Source organism: Typopeltis vanoorti, chromosome 19, assembly GCF_054136105.1.
Source record: "Typopeltis vanoorti isolate ZY-2024b chromosome 19, IOZ_Tvanoo_1.0, whole genome shotgun sequence".
NCBI lineage: Eukaryota > Metazoa > Arthropoda > Arachnida > Uropygi > Thelyphonidae > Typopeltis > Typopeltis vanoorti.
Genome location: NC_143567.1, coordinates 25,626,844 through 25,644,075, shown reverse-complemented (window position 1 = coordinate 25,644,075; position 17,232 = coordinate 25,626,844).

Sequence of the window (17,232 nt, the reverse complement as noted above, 5' to 3'; positions counted from 1 at the left end):
CACGATACGTGTGATATGCTTTCCATTTTGAAGGTAGTTTGTAAACCACCTGTGAAGAGGCCCGTCTATTCCAACATGCCTCAGCTTTTCTAACAAGGTTTGATGTGTAAGTGTATCGAATGCTTTAGTTAGATCAATAAAGACTACCATGGCAATTTTGTGTTTGTCTAAGGCGGTATTAATTACGTCTGTAAAGTCTTCCAAGAGAGATGTTGTTCCCTTATTTTTCTGAAAACCATATTGTGTTTTGGGGATAATATGAATGATCTCAGTGTATGCTGTGAGTTTCTTCAGTATGATCCGCACCATAATTTGATTGATAATTGGTAATGTTGCTATGGGTCTGTAATTGCTGATTAAATTTCTGTTTCCTTGTTTGTATATGGATGTGATTATGGCGGTCTTTAGCATACTTGGTATCTGTCATGTTTTAAATATTTTATTTATTAATTTTAGTAGGATAGAGCTTAAACTAGTTGCATGTTGCTTTATATCTTTAGGTCTGATACCATCTATTCCTGGGCCTTTGTTTGCTTTGATTTGATGTATTGCTGAGAGAAGTTCTGCTTCTTTTATGGTTGGGAACCATAATGTCTGTTTTTATTGTAGTCCAAGTGGCGGGTCTCGTTTTGTGATTGGGGGAATATTTCTGTGCAGGTCTTGGATGGAGTCTACAAAGAATTGGTTAAAGTAATTTGCTAGATGTTGGATAGGTTTTGCGTCTTTCATGAATACTGTGTGTTATGGTTTCGGAGGCGGTGGTGTTGGGAATAAAATCTAGCACTCATTGATCAGATGCCAGGTTTGTTTCATGTTGTTTTGTACAGAAGTTAGTTTGTCTCTGTAGTAGCTTCTTTTTGCATTTCTGATTTGTGTTGTAATGCAATTCCTTGTTATCTTATATTCAGTCGTTAAAGCTGTGTTATTTGGATATCACTTTAATTCTTTCCATAAAGCGTCCTTTCTGTGTATTTCTAGGATTAAGTTTTGTGTTATCCAAGGATTTTGTGTTGTTTTTGAACGAATTCTGACTTTCTTTGTAGCTTTCTTATATATTTCCTCCAGTGTGAGTTTAATGTTGTTGTATAAGATACTGCTAAATCTGATGCCAGGTGTTCCCAGTCTGTTTTTCTTATTTCGTGGTTGACTATTTCTTCGTCTATTATTGTTTTCTGTCGCTTTTCCTCTGTGGGACATTGCATGGATATTTTCTTGGTGTTCAGGTTTTGAGCGGTGAAGTAATGGTCTGCTACTTTGCACTTTATGACTGATGCAGTGTAACTATTTAGTGGTGCTCGGGCGTTTATATGATCTAGACAGGAGGCAGTGATAGTATTTCCGAATATTTCTTCTCTAATATATGATGCTATTGTTGGTATTAGATTATACATGGATAGTGTGTCTAGGTATTGTACAGTGTTGTTCTGGTTTTCATTTGCAATATTTATGTTCATGTCGCCAATTATTATGAAGTGTTCGGTTGAGCACATTTCTTGGCTTGAAAGCCAGCAATTGAGTTCATCCAAGAATTTTATCATGCCTAGGTTTGGTGGCCTGTAAATAGCATTTAGTATTATGGGATGCTGTGTATTGGTGGTATTAATGATTTCGAGGCAGGGGGTTTCTGCATGCTCAAACATAGGCCAATTCTTTTGCTGTTAATTTTTGTTTGATAAATATTAATATCCCTCCCCCCTCTTTTTGTTTGGCGGCATGATCTATGTTGTTGGAAGCCTGGAATTTGGAAAGCAGTCGCTTCGTCATTAGTTATGGATACTTTTGTAAGAATCATTATATCAATAATATCAGTGTAATTCCTCAGATAAGCCTGTAATAATAACAACCAATGTTTTCGGATGCTTCTGATGTTAATATGCAAGATTGAGAGACCTCTCGCTTGTACTGTGTTTTGTTTCCATACATCAATCGACTCGAAAGTACAATTACTGGTGTAATTCCATCTATCTGATGGTTCACGTTCATTTTTGTTGTGTTGAAATCTTCTTATTGAACTAAGTTGGAGTCTTTTGTTTCACTCTGGCAACCTGTCTATATCTTCCGAGCTTTTTATTTGTATAGACTTTGAAGTCTGTGACTTTCTCAAGAATATTTTGCCGTCTTTGATCCATAAAAATTGATACTTTTTTTCTGTTTTTTCTTTTCTTGCTTGGTACTAAAGCTTCTGATTGGAAGGTGTTAAATATTCAAATAGAAAGATTGGGGTATTGTCTTGCGATGCATTTAAACCCTTGACTACTGGTTTTTTCAGTCTGCTGGCTTTTATGAGATTGTCTCTTGTAGCCTTGCTTGTCAGACGAACTATGATTGGTGCGGGTCGTGGCGAGCCTTGTTTTCTGTTCTTCCTGGGAAACCGATTTATGGTCTGAATATCACTATGCTGTAGGGGAATGTCAATTGCATGGCCTAACTTTAAAACTACGTCTCTGAGATTTTCAGTGGTTTCGGTTTCTGGAAGACCGTTTATGACAAGGTCTTCTTTATGTTGTTGTTGGTTTAAAACCTCGTATTGTAGTTTCAGGGAATTAAATTCTTGACGGAGTTCCGATGTGTCTTTTATCAATTTGCGGTGCCTGTCAGTTAATGAGTTAATGCAGGTTTTAATGTCTTTTACCGTTTGTAAGACTTCTTCGACTTTTGAATTATTAAATTTAATAAACTCTTCATAATCACAAATTTTTTTGTTATTTCTTTGTTCTGTTTATCAAATAGTTCTTGGACAAGAATAATAATAATAATAATAATAATAATAATAATAATAATAATAATAATAATAATAATTTTTTTTTTTTTTTTTTTTTAAAGAACATTTTATTATGTCTCAGTATAAATTACATACAATAATAATATCTACAATATTTACAATAAGGATTATACAGAATTTTTGAATTTAGAATATACATAATAATAATAATAATAATAATTTATTTTATTTATTTATTATTATTTTTTTTTATGTCTCAGATGAATTGCATACATAGTTGCTGTAGTAATTATATGTATATAATATTTATAACGCATTACAAGTGTGTATAACAGATACTTGCAAGTTAGTAATTTCTTCCTCGAAGCTTAGCAGAGCTTATCTGAGGAAGATAATAGATGACAGAGGGTGATGGTTTCATGGTTATGTTCTTATACTGGTCACAAGCCAGGTGTTGATTTTACTGTAGACGAATAATAATAATAATAATAATTTTTTTTTTTTTTTTTAAACATTTTATTATGTCTCAGTATAAATTACATACAATAATAATATTTACAATATTTACAATAAGGTTTATACAGAATTTTTGAATTTAGAATATAATAATAATAATAATAATAATAATAATAATAATAATAATAATAATAATAATAATAATAATAATAACAATAATAAATTTTTTTTTTTTTTTTAATTAACGACTTATTTGTTTTTACAATGAAAATGATAAGGTTTATTATCACACAGACTATCTGCACACACACACAATGAAAAACATATTATCTTTTCTGTACAGTACGAAAATTCGTTATACAAAGTGCAGAGTACATTTTATAAATATGAATATACATTTTTTTAAACTAGCTAAATATGGATTGGCAACAATGTGCACACAATTCACGATACAATGCAGTAATGCAGCACACACACACAATTCACAATACAATGCAGTAATGCAGCATACACACACAATTCAATAATAATAATAATTTTTTTTTTTTTTACATTTTATTATGACTCAGTATAAGTTACATACAATAATAATATTTACAGTATTTTACAATAAGGATTATACAGATTTTTTTTTTTTTTTTTTATGTCTCAGATGAATTGCATACATAGTTGCTGTAGTAATTATATGTATATAATATTTATAACGCATTACAAGTGTGTATAACAGACACTTGCAGGTTAGTAATTTTCTTCCTCGAAGCTTAGCAAAGCTTATCTGAGGAAGATAATAGATAACACAGGGAGGTGGTTTCATGGTTGTGTTCCTAATAGAGTTGGATTTAGACATGGTGTGTTTGTTTCTTTGTGTTCTTGTAGTGGTAGTTTTTTGATAGGGGGGTTGTCGTGGTTTGTGTGTTTGTGTATGTGTGGTGGGGGAGAGAGAAACAGGAATTGCTCTAATTTTCATTCTCGCTATAATATTTATATAGTGCCTGTTTCAGCTCTCTGTATGTTCCTAGGTTTCTGTTGTCGAACGGCAGTTTGTTTATCATGTCAGGTACGTAGAAGTTTCGGGTGGCTTTGCCGTATTGATTGTTGTACTTATATGTTATGTAGTTTGTTGACTGTGCTCTTCTTATTTGATATGTTGTTCTGGTTACTCTATATGTTGGGCTGTAGTAGTGTTTTAACATGACTGTGTAGTGGCGTAATTGTTTCACCTTAAATATTTTGTGTTTTGTCCGTGCTTCGTGCATAAGAGTGGGTTGTTCCCAGAATATCAGTTTTATCATTTTATCTTGCAACCATTGTAGCCTGTTAAGTCTGTAGTCTGCGCAGAATGCGTATGATGTGATTGCATATCTTAAAATGTTTTCACATAATGCTTTATAGATTAGTATTTTTATGTGGATTGGGGCAATGTCTTTTAATCTGTATAGTTTGCTTGCTATTATCCTTAGCTTGGTATGTAGGTAGTTTGTATGGCTATTCCACTTTGATCAGCATCGAAGTGAAGTCCGAGATAGCGTGTTGTTTTCACCTGTGTGATGGTTGTGATTTTAGGTTCTGCACTTTGTGTATAGGAGGATGAATGTTTGATATTGAGATATTTAGTTTCTATGGGCTGATTTTGTCTTCCTCTTGTAATACTACTCCTGAGGCATCCTTTATCTGCTTGACTGATGTTATGTCTTTCGAGGTCTTATGTCTGGCTTTCGCTATTCTCAACAACTGAGCTTCACCACCATTTCTCTCCAGTTCTTCATAAACTTCATCAACTGCCCTCACTTTCTCCCTTACCATAGCTCTCTATGCATTTTTCTTCGCTAATCTATATGCCTCCTTGTCGCATTTAGTTCCAGTCATGTCCCATTTTTTCTTTGCCTCTTTCTTTTCCTTGATCTCCAACTACACCTCCTCATTCCACCACCATGCTTCCTTATCCTCAGGCAGCCCCTTTCCTGATGTTATACCAAGCACTTCTTCTCCAATTTTTCTAATCTTCCAACTATTAACGTCCCACCATTCTTCCACATCCTCTGGTAACTTCATTTCTTTCAATACATTTTCTTTAAACTTATTCCTCGGGACTTCCTCTTCCAATTTCCACCACTTTATTCTCCTCTGTATCCGCCACTTCCGTCTATTCTTCTATTCCCGTTTTATATCACAGTCTACCACAACCAACATGTGCTGTGACGCTACACTTTCTCCTTACACTTTGGAGAGTACAGCGTTAATATCTGTGGACTGTTAGTAGTGCTGTGTCGTCTGCATATTGATATATTTGACTTTGTAAAGCCAAGTTTTGATTGACGTTTGTATATGGTGAACAGATTTGGTGATAATATTGTTCCTCGAAGGACTCCCTGTTGTATCTGTATTTCCCGATTCTGATATACTGTATACCTATTTTTGTTACTTGCGTTCTGTCCGTGAGATAATTCCCACACTAGGTATAGAATGTCGCTCACATTCCAACTTAGTATCGTTTCGTCAGCAGTATTTGGTGGTGAAGTGCGTCAAATGCTTTGGTTAAGTTCAGATGTAGGAGCATAGCAAATTTGTTTCTATCAAGAGCTTTATTGGTGTATTTGTAAAGCCCTCTAATAACATAGTTGTGTCTTTTGTTTTCTGGAAATCACATTATTTTTGTGAGATGGTGTTTGTTTCTTCCAGTAGTTTTTTAGTTTCTTGTGTATTACTTTTTTAGAATTTTGGAGAAGACATGCAAATCAACAATAGGTATTCAGAATATCATTTCTTTTTTCCTGATTGTAATTAGATGCTATCGCGGTTTTTCGTTTATCTGAAATGGTGTCCAATATCATGTTCACAAGTTTCAGAAGTATAAGATTTACTTATTCAAAATTACGTAGCAAAAGTACTTCTTTCTATGACTGTGGAACTCGCTCTGTCTCAGACATTTTCAAGTTTAGGATCACGAGGTGGCATCTACTGTCCTAGTTTATTTTTCACCGGACAAATCTACAAATCGTCGATAGGAATACGAACAGCTACTAGTGACGACGAAGGCTGCAGATAAGATGCCTAAGCATCTCCCAAAGTTAGGGATAAACACTTTACGACTGCTTTCAGCTACTTCGTGTACGAAATAAAAGACGTCGGAGGACGGATTTATTTATAACAAATGCTAACATTTCGACCAACTTTATTTTAATCTGTTTATCGAAATCACAATAAATGAATGAACTATCTTACATAATTCCAAACCAGTTCAGAAACGAAGTCTACTTTTCGTGAAAACATTTTAAAATTATTAAGGGTGCAGTGGTAAAATCGTTTCAAGTATCGCATGGCCGAGTTTGTTTGGAAATCAATTATCACTTCAGGTGCGATGAAATCCTTTTTTATTAAAAAATTAAGTAGGATGTGTTTTGTCTAAGACGAGTTCGACAGATCGCAACACTTCAATAACCATAGCAAAGATGCGATTGGGGTCAGATATTAGATTAGATTGTTGTAGTACCTCTGAACATTCGCTCATTTACAAGGGATTCAAAAAATAGCTTATTATGAAAATTAGCATTAATTAACTATGAATAACACTAAAACCCTTTTGCCATATATTGGACTAGTTAACGTAAATTATTGATTTGAAAGCTCTGTGACTATCTGCTTGACACGTGGGCGGCGTATATATTTAGGCGAAATTAAAAACCTGTTATCTGAAGTATCAAAGCAAAGAATGGACGTGTGACTGGTTGTGTTTTTTCAGAATCAGTTGAGCTCAAAACTGCATCATATACAAAGATGATTATTGAGCAGTGTTCTCACAGTTTGATCAAACAATCATAAAGCAACCATACTCTTATGACATCATCACATGTATTATTGGCTTTATGCACTAAAATGAAAAAATTCCATTCTTTAGGCAAAATCTTTCGTTTTGTATTCATTTAAACATGAGCACTAATTGCCAACCACTTTAACAGATACTGGGAAAAAAATTCCTATTCTGAAATATAGCTAACACAAACATTTATTTTGCTTCGGTGTAAATCCATTGCGAAGTTAGAAAACTACGGTTCTTTTTCGTTTCTGCACGTCAACATTTCTTGTTCTCCAGACAAGCTGAAGGTTACAAAATGCAGAAAATCAATCGACACTAACAGGTGTTTACATGTTCAATGTCATCATGATCGACGCTAAAATTAGTGATACTACCAGAGGTTATTTTATTATTATTATGATAAACAATTAGAGAAAATTGTAAAACACGTGGTTCATATAGCACCTTTATTCATATGATTATATCTACCAAAACGTTTTTAGTTAATTTTTTGTCGTTCAAATTTCAGAATTTCGAAGCAATTCATAGTGGATGAAAAAACTCCGACAATCAACATAAATAGCAGGCATTTGAAATACCAGGTTTGAATACTTGCTGGAATAGTTGTCTTTCTACTTTTTACTCTTCAGGGATTCTCTAAAAAATAAATAAATTAAAAACGTCATTAAGTGCTATTATTCCATTTAGAAGCAATATAAAAGGTATTTAAAAACATTTCTGCATTGTGCTTTTCTTACCCTTAAATCTCGAAATTTTTACAGTCGTGCTTACAATGATATAAATAATATAAATATATTTTAAATAATATATTTATATTATTTAAAACCTTTTTACATTAATCGAAATATTTTTTCAATAAGAGATATCATTTTTAATAAAGTTAGTTGGAGGAGATAAAATGCAATTGCATGTATCATCGAAATTTCTGCTAAACGTATTTGATGGAGACATTTATAATTTTTCCATGATTAAGAGCAAATTGAAGCTTACAAAGAAAATGTATTGAATTTAATAGTTTCAAAAAAAAACTGTAGAAGGACAAATAAGTGACAAAATATCAGGTTGGTAAAATAAAGCATTGGGTAGTCAATATTCGAAACCTATTGAAGAAAATTTGACAGTCGCTTAACTTAGCAATGACTTCAGCAGGGCAGCATCAAGAAAGAGACTCAAGACCTTATACTTGCTGTTGATGTGGTGATTGAAATTGAAACGACTTTGGAATAGGAAAGCCAAATCAGTTCGATTTGTCATAGGAGCCTGGTAGCAATTCCAAATGTATTTATGAAATATCTGGAAACGTTAAGACAGCGATATACACTGCTTAGAAAGAAATCAACCGACACCCATGGAGAAGGTGAACCGCGTCGTGTAACGAATTACATGTTTGTAGCCGGTATGAATTGGAGGAATATGATTCTCCCATGTCAGTGCAACTATGATAAGGTGAAATGGCTGCATGAAGGGAACTGACGGCGTTTGTAAAAGGCGTTGCGATAGGATGGTATGGTGCAAACCTATCTGTTCGGCAAATTGTTGAAAAATCTGGCCATCTCAAGTCAACAATCAGTGATACCATGCTGAGATCGAAGTCCCGGAATCAACTAAACTACAACCGCCAATGGATGAACTACCATACTCCCCGAACGTGACTCTAGGGTGTGCTACGAAGGATAATATGTAAAAAAATCGCCATTAGTCGGCCGACACGTTGAATGCCGACATCCCAGCATCAGCTGGAACATGAATCCGCACCAAAACCATTCAGAACCGAGGCGCACAACATGGGTTTCCATGGCAGCACCGCAATACGCAAGATGCACATTACCCAAGCCAACAAACAGCGTCGGCTTCAGTGGTGCAAAGAACGCGTACAGTGCGACGAGAAGCTTAGAAAACTGTGGTATTTAGCGACGATTGATACAACACCTTCTACTGATGTACGGATGCACGGTGAACGTGTATTTCCAAAGTGCGTAACCCGAACTATGAAATTCGGAGGCAGTTTGTGGTGTTACGAATATTCAACTCAAAAGGTATCTGAAGATGGTGAACAATTCAATATTTGTGACATTTTTACAGAACTGACCATTGTCCTCGGATTTGTGAACATGAACGGCACCACATGTGATTGACCTCCACAGACCCCTGATCTCAATCCTACTGAACATCTGTGAGATGAACTGCAGTTTACTTCAGGCTGGATATTACGTTATCATGATATAGAATACTAGAAAAAAAAAATACTGAATATCTGGAAAGGGGCAGGTAGGATAACGGTGCATCGATATTTCAAAAGTGGTTTTAGTAGCATACAAATAACGTAAAGGTACGTTTGCATCTTCACTCAGCGGGTCTCTTCCGAATTGAACAGATGGATGAAGGAATTTCTGTCAGGAGTATGACATAAACCAATTTGTTCCTTACGGCGTAAAGACATATGGAGTCAACATGATTTTAGTCATGAGTTAATACAATCTGACGAAATTCAGAAACAGCATCGCAATATTCAAGCGTATCAGAAATTAACGCTTTGAATTCACATTGCACCTGGATGTGGATATCCCAGAGAATATGATGGAATAGACTTGTTGAAGTACAGAATAGTGCAGTCAATCATTTCTACAGTAATGGTGGAAATACGTAATGCATGCGTTTCCTCCAACTAGCACAACATCTTTACACTAATAATTCATTATTCTCATTTATTGTGCTCATAGTAGTGGGGCATTCCCGCAATGAAGAGCTGAAGAGCAAAGTATTGCAATTGTGCATAAATATTAAACCGTACAATCAGAGATTTGCAGACAGAACAAGTTCTTATCTGCATCTGATAAGCATCATCATCATCATCATCATCATCATAATCTCGTCCGCTTGGTATTTGTGGACGATATAATGGAGATGGCCAAATAAGAAAGGTTCTCCACTTATCGCAATCTTTGGCCAACTCAGTCATGACTCTACAGCTGGGCAGATGAGAATGTTCTTTCAACTCTGAAATCCTCGGTTTTAATGTTGTTCGTTTTAACAAAAGCTTTTGTATCTCCATAATAATTTGTTATAAATGTTAAAATATCGCATTCCATTCTAATGGTTATCTATTTATTTCTATTAACTGAATCAAAATCTTGCTTGAAATCTATAAAACAACAGTATATGGGCAGGTTGTTTTCCCAGTATTTTTCTGCTATATTATTAATGGTGAAGACGTGGTTTATTGTGAATCTATCTGGACTCAACCCTGCTTGGTTTTCCTCTATGAATTTTTCTGTAAGCAACTGTGTTCTCTTTTGAATAATTCGGATGAATAGTTTATAGCTAAGACTTAAGAGCGTGATGGGTCTGTAATTTTCACATATTCTTTGGTCTCATTTTTTGTGAATTGGTCTAATAACTCCTGTTTTCCAGTCAGTTGGAATTATGGTTAAATAATTTCATTAAGAAGTTAATAGCTTCCTTTTCACCATATTACCATAGTTCTATAGATATTTCATCTTTGCCCGTAGCTTTCGAGAATTTCATTTGGTTCATTACATTTATAATTTCTGCTGCAGTTATGGGTGGTTCCTTTTCATATCTCATCTCTTCTGCTATACTGTCCTCTTCATGTTCTTTCTGAAATAATGTTTGATAGTAGTCCTTACAAATTATTTTAATATTTTGTATTGATCCAGTTTCTAGAGTGTTTTTATCTTTCATTATTAGTGGTTTATCTTTACATATCTTAGTTAATTCTTTTATAATTTATTATACAGTTTTATTGTCATTCGTTATTTCTTTTATTAGCGACTTCACACAGTTTGGCTTTTTCCTCTAACCAATCATTTTTGGCTGACATGCACATTTTTTCAATTTTGTTCTAAAGGTAATAAAATAATATTGTTTATTTTCTTCTTTATTTTTTATATTTAATATATGCTTTGCTACTTTTTTTTCTTCTAAAATATTTAAACATTTAGGGGTTATCCATTCGTGATTTGGACTTGCTGTTGTTCCAAGTATGTAACGTGTAGTATTTATAATACTCTTTTTACTTTGATTCCATGTATTTTCTATATTATCACAGGATAATCGTCCAATCTCATTTCCTATTAGTGTTTGATAGTTGTCTTGCATAAATTTCTCTTTCAGTTTCGACATGTCCATTATTTTGATAAAAGCTCGTCACTTTCGGTACGTAAATTTCAGTTTTAACTTTGTCACAAGCAGTTCATGGTCAGTGTCGAAATCTGGAGTTTCTAAAGTTGTAACATATTGATCTGATGATCTTCAGTTACGTTTGATTAAAATGTAATCGATACAGAACTTTGTTGTTCCATCTGGTGAGGTACATGTGTATTTATGGGAATGTCTATGAAAAAAAACGTATTGCAGATAAATGGATTATTCGCTTTACAATATTCTGGTACTCTTTCTCCTCTTTCATTTCTATTGTCACCTCCAAACCTGCCCATCACATCCTTCATGCCTGGGGTGAACTGCCCAATCTTGGCATTAAAGTCTCCCATCACGATTAATATATCTTTCTTATTTGTCTGATCTATTAAATCTTGTAACTTATCATAAAAAGTGTCGATTTCTTCATATTTGTGACTGATCGGGTGGCGTAAATGTGAATAATTGTAAAGTGCATATTTTTCTCTTTACCTTTTAGTAAAATAGCGATCATTCCTGCGCCGTGGGGTTCTATGGCCATGACTGCATTTTGTAGTCTGCTATTCAATAAGATGACAACTCCTTCTCTATGCGTATTGTCCTCTCTGCCCGAATAGAATAGTTTTTATACAGATTTATCACTCCTTCTCCTGTCCAGTGGGTCTCGGCTAAGCCGACTTGTTCAATTTAATCCTAGGGAGTTTCTGTTTCCATGAGATTTGTTTTCCCAGGTTTTAGCAGTGTCCTTATATTTAAAGTTATTAGATGAGAAGCTCTATTGGCTGAACACATAACATACTTCTCGATTGATTCCTGTGATCTAGGAACAGTCGCGTCGGCTTCCTTGGACACAGTCACGTTCTCTTGACATAGTGGAGATTCCTGATTCATAGGGTTTAATATCATAATAATGGGGCCGGCTTGCCATTCCACTGCTACATCCTTTGGTCCACGGCTCCTTATTCTTTATTCGGAGCAACCCCTTTGGGTTTCCTTCATTCTTCATTCTAGGGGCGAGCCTGGTCTGGTCTGGTCTCCCCCAGGGTCTGATAAGCATGGATTCTAAATTATGATTTTCTTTTATGCATAAAAATAACAATAAAACAATAAAAATAACAAAACAGCATATATACAGTAACGATTGTAGATCTTGGCACAGTGGGAAGTAAAATCGAGAATTGAAAAGGAATATTTTACTACCCATGAGTCATTTAATTAAAGAAAACTGTGAAACATGTGGTTAATCCAACGTTCTTTATTCATGTATGATTGTAACAAAAACAGTTCATGGGTTTAAGTTGTAAATTTTGAATTATTAAAATAACACTAACTCATAGTAGGCCCCAACAATTCATAACACTAGTTGTCAGTAGTGCAGATTGAAACATGGGGTGAGAATACATGGCTCGTACTTCGATTCTTATTTTTCTCAATTCACAGTTTCCCTAGAAAAAAACAAAACGAAAACATTAGTCAATAAACTATTATTTCTAACTCCTTATCACTTAGTAACTATATTCAGTTTGTAAGTTAGTAACGTTATAATTATTGCGAATTTGATTGAACTGCAAGTCAGTGAGAGTAAACTGAAGATCCTGGAGATATCTTATGGCATGTTTCAGATCTCCTTGATGCAAAATGATGAGCCTTACGAGAACATTTCCTCCTCAGATGTGCTCATTCATGTCGACCAGATATTCTCGATGTGATGAATATTTCTAACAGGATGAGGTAGTATGTCAGGGAGCAAACGTTCTTCAAGATGGATGCAAGAAGATGACAAACCAAGACTGCGTTGATAGATTAATGGAGTGGTCGATTCATTGACACACACTGACGGCAAATAAATCAGAAGGAAAGTCGGAAACACAAAAAGTCTGACAGGGATAAAATACCGATGAAGAGTTTCTAGAACCTCTCCACTCGATGATGGCAAGTGCAATTCACATTGAACATTAAAATCAGTGATATGCAATGAAATAGGAAGTTGTAACTAGTAGTACATAACACCAAACTACTCCAGTAAGATATGTACCACTCACCTCTTAAATGATGGCTTTCCCTGAAAATTGCTTCTCTTTTCTTCAAATTCTAAAGGAGAATCGTCTTCTTCTTCTCTAAGATCTTGCACGTCAATTAATGTAGCAGCTACCACTGTCTTGACAAGCAACTATAAAGATGAAAGACAAATGTGAAAATGAAGTCAAGAGGTCTGAATTAATGTTAGTCTACAGTTAGAGCAAAAATGAATGATTTTAAAAAGACAGATCCTCCGTAAGTCAGTCGGTTTCGATGAAGTTCTTTCTTGTGATAGTACCTAGTTGAAATCCCTTCTATAACTCGAAGTTCGCGAGTGTTATCGTACTTCCAACCAATATACATGTGTGTGTGTGTGTGTGTGTGTGTGTGTGTGTGTGTGTGTGTGTAGACTCCTCCTCGCATTTAGCATTTATATGCACACGGTTTCGCCATTTTGTTCCATGGGAAATGGTAGAAATCATGATCCTTCTTCAACTGATATGTGGAGGTCCATTTTGTGGAATAAAAGAGAAATGCTATCAGATAAAAATCACTTTTCAATGCTGAAATTTAGCAAGACATTTAAATTAGTGAAATATCCCAAATCCACTTTATGCTTTGTCAGATGGAGCATTTGCTCTGCACTGTAGACTTGAACGGCAATAGACAGGAAAGCGTTTTGCAATCGATAACAATAATCAAAACACTGTGCTATCATTTACCATGTTAAAATCAACACACACACACACACAGATTTTTTCTACATCAGAAGGGATTCATTTGTAATGATTATATCGACCCAGTATTGCAGCTTCTAATTTAAAAAAAAATATCCATTGCTTATTTATGAACTCATAAATACCGAAAGTTTTGAAGACATTAGTGAGAAATGGTAAAAATCTACTATCCTATTGTGATTTTATTGTGATGATGGCATTTTTCCACTTGGAAAAGTGTTGCAGTCATCACACAATCCACTTTTGCAAGACGATTACCGTTATTTCGTAATAAGTAAAAATAAAATCAACATCCAATTATACGCAAATCCGTAACCACTATTTAATTCTTCAAATAAACATACACTAATACCATGGACACACAACGCAATCTAACGTCTACTTAAGCAAGAATATTGTTTTTTACCTATAAATGGCGTTTAAAATTCTTGTAGCAAGCAGGTTTATAAATAGTTTTCGCATACAACAACAGTTTCAAATGGCAATGTTTAAAAATCAACAACCAATTGCTATGCATTAAACATTAAAAAAAATCAGTCAATTGATTGGTTGCTGTGACCAAATTTTATTATCTCATTAAGTACAACTGGAAATGGGCTATAGTTTTATAAGGCAACAAAACTAGACTTTTATTACAATAAAATACACATAATAACTGGATTTCTACTTAAAACTATATAAGACAACACACAGGTATTTAGCCTTTAACGTTAGAGTTACTATGAGAAACTGCTTGATGTATTTGTGTAAGTTACTTACCACACTCCAGTAGCAGTTTGCGCATAACAGCAAGTTCGACAATGCTTGAGAAGCGATCGCAAACGGGGCTGTTTTGATATGTTTTTCTAATGAAGCCAGAGGGAAAATAACTCTCAGAGGAAACAAGTACATTCTTGTCCAGAACCTGTGCATAAAAATATGTATTTTCTTTAATAAAGTGAAGGTATTAAGCAGTTATATAAAATATGTTATCAACTACTATTGAACAGCTTTCAGTGAGATTTCCCAAATCAACCAATGGTATTTGTAGTTATATATTCTGATAGGAGATTACGACAGACAACTGGCGCCATCCCCTCTTTACTAGTCCCAACACTATATGTTATTGTCTGAGATACTGTAGGTTCTACCGTTGATTTTCTTGAGCTTAACTGATAAATAGCCCATTTTCAGGAGATGAAAACTACTTTCTTTTTTATATCAAAAATTGGCGAAGCCAAAAGTGTTGAAAAAATTTCCTCCATTTGGCTGCTGCAATCCAACTTAACGCGATCTTTCACTGGGTATAGATACCAACTTTATTTGCACAAAACTATACCTGCATCCTGATTTGCAGATAAATGGTAATATTTATTATTTTTCTAACTCACTTCCACAACTGACTGGCCAAAAAGTCGATAGCAAATAATTGCCGTTTGTAGAAGGGAATCAAGAGCAAAGTAAACTGTTGATATGTTTTAATAGTTGGAGATTGCAATCTTTCGAAAATATTTCATTTGGAAGGTTGTTCCACAGAACTGAGGTAGATGGAATAAAAGACTGTTTCGGTGAAACTATCTTTGTTCTGTAAAACGATGTTGCGTTGCTGCTTCTGCTCGCTTTCTACTGGGGTAGCAGACAAACGGGAGAGCATAGTGGATGCTACATCTGCCAATCGTTGAGAATGGAATTATCTGTAGAAGAGAAACATTACAGAAACTATCTACTCATGTGTGCCTGGCTGTGAGAGATGGGTCATCAGCCAATCAAACCCCCATCTTCTGGACTGCAACAAGATTTTTAGAGACATTATTGGTCCTCCACTCCAAATGTGATAGAAGTATTCCAAGGTTGGGTGGATTTGAGATCTGTACCGAACAAGCAGCTGGAATGGAAAGAAGTGACGTCCTGAGCAAAACTGTATGCCAAGATTAATAGAAGCTGAAGATGCTAAAGAAAGGAGATGATTATGCCATGAAAGACTAGATGTAAGAGTTTTCGAAAACCATGACTTGAATATAGAGTGGGAATTTTTATTAGAGTGACAATGAAATGTTCCATTTCAATATGGATACCCTCTGTGATGACAAGATCATAACAATAATCTGGATCTGATAGTAGTCTCACCATGTAGAGTACTAGTAGTAAACGTGGTGGAGATCTTCACGCTTTGGAGTTATTGTAATGCAAGCAACAAGAGGTTTTTCAATGCTTGAAAGGAAGTTGTGGAAGAAAAGAAAGTTGGATGAAATTCTGATCTGAACTTAGATATGTGTATAATTTAAAATATTGCATTGTCTGAATATTTACCCATAACTATTATATACCTGTAAAATTCTTGAATCCCCGATAATTAAAACTGATGGCAAATCTTAAGCTACCATTGTTTTCTGCAATTTGATTTCTTTAACATTATTCATATGTTATGAAAGCATGCTACCAAAGTGTTGGGTGTGTTGCAAATTCCGCTTGTGTTTCACTTACCACACTGTTATAAGTAAAGGGAAACAGATGTAAACGATATTCTTGTGAAAACACATCCACTTCGTTCTTTTATTTGCCAGATAGTAGTTTGCTTTTCCAAATTCTAGAATGACGTCACTGGTAGAAGAACCCACACGGACAAATCTGGAAAAATAAAAGACAAAAAAATCACTTCATCCAGTTCATTGCACAGATATATTCATTTTTATTAGTAGAATGATTCAGTCAAATGCATTATTTGTTGGTCAGAATTAAACAGACGATTACGCTATCAAAATATTGAACCACTTGAGCATAAAATAAAATGGCGATAATATCGCCGTGATATTGAGGCTAAAGTTGGTTTTCATCATGCATAACGACATTTTTAAGGTGGTCAATTGACAACCATTTTAGACAGAATTACTGCTAAATTAAACTTCCTTATTTATGTCACGATATCTTGAGTTTTGTATGAAACTTATAATTCTAAGAATATTAATTATTATTAGAAATATTATTCTAAACGTTTGTTGAGCGTGTCTAGCCAGTTGCATCGAAAGCCACTTTCTGCTAGTACGGCAATAAGATTATATCCAGAAAGTGGAAGACAACAACAATAATTTCGGAAAACACATCATCAGACAAACGTTCTTATTCTATTTAGAGGAGAAAACGTCTTGCGTCACAGCACATCACTGTAGATTCCAAACAGTGCAATCAATGCACCATGAAGCGCCATGTTGGTTATTAAATCAATTATTCTCTTCTGAATCAAAGTAACTACTTTGGGGCAACTCTTTGAGACACTACACCCACAGGTGAGCAGTATACAGTTATTATTATGATTAATTATTATAAATAAAAAATATGTAAAAAATAAA